This window comes from Petaurus breviceps, unplaced genomic scaffold, assembly GCF_028583685.1.
Source record: "Petaurus breviceps papuanus isolate PSGF00001 unplaced genomic scaffold, PetGlider_PUasm1.0 76, whole genome shotgun sequence".
NCBI classification, from domain to species: Eukaryota; Metazoa; Chordata; class Mammalia; order Diprotodontia; family Petauridae; genus Petaurus; species Petaurus breviceps.
In genome coordinates, this window is record NW_027186473.1 from 39,012,043 (window position 1) to 39,015,259 (window position 3,217).

A 3,217-nucleotide genomic window follows, 5' to 3' on the forward strand; every position below is an offset into this window, starting at 1 on the left:
TTGGCTGGGGCCTCTTTTGCAATTTAAGTTAGTCTATTTGTTAAAATGTTATTTCCTTCAGTCAGGCTGTTGACTCCCTTTTCATCATTTTCTTGCATCGTTCTCATTTCTATTTCCAATTTTTCTTCCACTTCTCCTACTTGATTTTCAAAATCCTTCTTTAGCTTCTCCATGACCTGTAACCAATTCATATTTTTCTTGGAAGCTTTTGATGGCAGAGTTTTGACTTCATTGTCTTCTTCTAGTTACCTGTTTTTATCCTTTTTGTCCTCCCCAAAAGATTCTATGATTCAATTTTAAATAGATTTTTTTCTCCAAGACAATTGCATTTCCACTTGTTTACAGTACTGATAAAGTGCAATGTTGTTTACTTCTCTCCCTCTGCACACATTCAAGTATTCAAAATGCCCAGATTTACACAGTAGCTTAAATGTTACTTTTAAACTGCCACTGCCTTGGCTACAAATTTGAGTCCTTCAATTTTTGTAAAGCTGTGTGGAATGCTCTGATGTGTTTAGTCGACCTCTTCAATGGTGGGTCCAGAAGAAGCACCTCAAGATAGGGCTGCTCCACCCCCTGGGAACCCACCAGGCATGCCTCCTGGCATGCCTCCTGCACTCTGGTACATTTTAGTAATGATGGGGTTGCAGACCTTCTCCAATTCTTTCTTCTGATGCTCAAATCCTTCCTTCTCAGCAGTCTGGTTCTTATCCAGCCAGTTGATTATTTCATTACATTTGTCAAGGATCTTCTGTTTGTCTTCATCATCAATTTTGCCTTGCAGTTTTTCATCCTCTACAGTTGCTTTCATGTTGAAAGCATAAGATTCAAGAGAATTCTTGGAAGACACCTTGTCTCTGCTTTTCATCCTCAGCCTTGTATTTCTCAGCCTCCTGGACCATACGCTCAATGTCTTCTTTGCTCAGACATCCTTTATCATTGGTGATAGTGATCTTGTTCTCCTTGCCTGTGCTCTTATCCACAGCAGAAACATTGAGGATGCCATTTGCATCAATGTCAAATGTTACTTCAATCTGAGGAACACCCCTGGGTGCTGAAGGAATTCCTGTGAGCTCAAATTTGCCAAGCAGATTGTTATCCTTTGTCATAGCTCTCTCACCTTCATAAAACTGAATAAGCACACCAGGCTGATTGTCTGAATAGGTGGTAAAGGTCTGTGTCTGTTTGGTGGGGATGGTGGTATTGCGTTTGATCAGAACGGTCATAACTCCACCAGCAGTTTCAATTCCAAGGGAAAGAGGAGTGACATCCAATAAAAGCAAGTCCTGCACATTCTCAGATTTATCTCCAGATAAAATGGCAGCCTGGACAGCTGCACCATAAGCAAGAGCCTCATCAGGATTGATACTCTTATCGAGCTCCTTGTCATTGAAGAAGTTTTGCAGAAGCTTCTGGATTTTGGGGATTCGAGTGGAACCACCCACCAGGACGATGTCATGAATCTGAGACTTATCTAGCTTGGCATCTCTTAAGGCCTTCTCCACAGGGTCCAGGGTGCCACGGAAGAGATCAGCATTCAGCTCTTTGAAATGGGCTCTTGTGATTGATGTATAGAAGTCAATACCTTCATAGAGGGAATCAATCTCAATACTGGCCTGGGTACTGGAAGAGAGGGTACGCTTTGCGCGTTCACAAGCAGTGCGCAGATGGCGAACAGCCCTCTTGTTCTCACTGATGTCCTTCTTGTGCTTTCACTTGAACTCAGCAATAAAATGGTGGACCATCCGGTTGTCAAAGTCCTCCCCACCCAAGTGGGTGCCCCAGCTATGGACTTGACCTCAAAGATGCCATCTTCAATGGTAAGAATGAAGACATCAAAGGTACCACCTCCAAGATCAAAGATCAACACATTTGTCTCGGCACCAACCTTTTTGTCCAAACCATAAGCAATAGCAGCAGCAGTTGGCTCATTGATGATTCGAAGCACATTGAGACCAGCTATGGTTCCAGCATCTTTGGTGGCCTGACGTTGGGAATCGTTGAAATAGGCTGGTACTGTGACCACAGCATTTGTGACGGTCTTCCCAAGGTAAGCTTCAGCAATTTCTTTCATCTTGGTCAAGACCATAGAAGATACTTCCTCTGGATAGAAACTTTTGGTCTCCCCTTTGTACTCCACTTGGACCTTAGGCCTGCCTGCATCATTCACCACCGTAAAAGGCCAATGTTTCATGTCTGATTGTACAACTGCATTATCAAATCCGCGACCAATCAGATGTTTGGCATCAAAAACTGTGTGGGTGGGGTTCATTGCAACTTGATTCTTTGTAGCATCACCGATTAAACATTCTGTGTCGGTAAAGGCCACGTAGCTTGGGGTGGTCCTGTTTCCTTGGTCATTAGCAATGATCTCCACTTTCCCATGTTGGAAGACTCCCACACAAGAGTAAGTGCTGCCAAGATCAATGCCAACTGCGGCTCCCTTCGACATGGTTGCTGGTGACTCAGGGGAGGTCGTAGATGACCACTGTGGAGAGAGAAAGGCTGCTGCTGTGCTAAGTAGCGGATTGGGCAGATTTTCATAAAGAATTTTTCACTAGGCTACATTTTTGCAATCACATAATTTACCTAAAAGTATGCAAAAATTCACAAACTTGTTGTGTTATTGCTTATTGATTTTGCAACAAATATTGCCCAGCTAGAACCTAGTACAATCTTAAGGGAGTCTTTCATGAGTATGAAAAGAATGATTGGTGTGGAGCCAAGCTGGCAGAGTAAAAGCAAGGACTTGCTTGTGATTTCCCCTATACCCCTTCAAATTCCTGTAAGAATGACTCTAAATAAATTTTAGAGCAGCAAAACTCAGAAAATGGCAGAGTGAAACAAATTTCCCAAGACAACCTGGGAGGTTGACAGGAAAGACTGTTGCACCAGGTTGGGATAGGAGCACAATCCACCTTGGGCTATGGTTGCACAGATGGGCCTGAGCAGGCCTCAGGGGACTGAATCACTGGCTGCTGCAGTGGTTTCCACAACCCCAAAAGACAACTTCTCATCACCAAAGACACACTAGAAAGTACGTAGGAAAAGTCTGTTGGACTTGTGTGTGAGAGAAGCATGGTCCAGCTCAGCCCTAAGATGCCAGCGGCAGTGGTGGAGACTATGATGGTGGCAGAGGCAGTGGCTGCTTGTGGAGTTGTTTGCCTACAGATATTCTGTGAATCAAGCCACTGATCAGTTGGGAATTTCAGGGATC

At 43.9% G+C, this 3,217-nt stretch overlaps 1 pseudogene; it reads right to left on the bottom strand.

The window, feature by feature from the left end:
* Nucleotides 1–514: 514 nt before the first annotated feature.
* LOC138175074 (heat shock cognate 71 kDa protein-like) lies at nucleotides 515–2,498 on the bottom strand (annotated as a pseudogene).
* Between the last annotated feature and the right edge of the window lie 719 nt (nucleotides 2,499–3,217).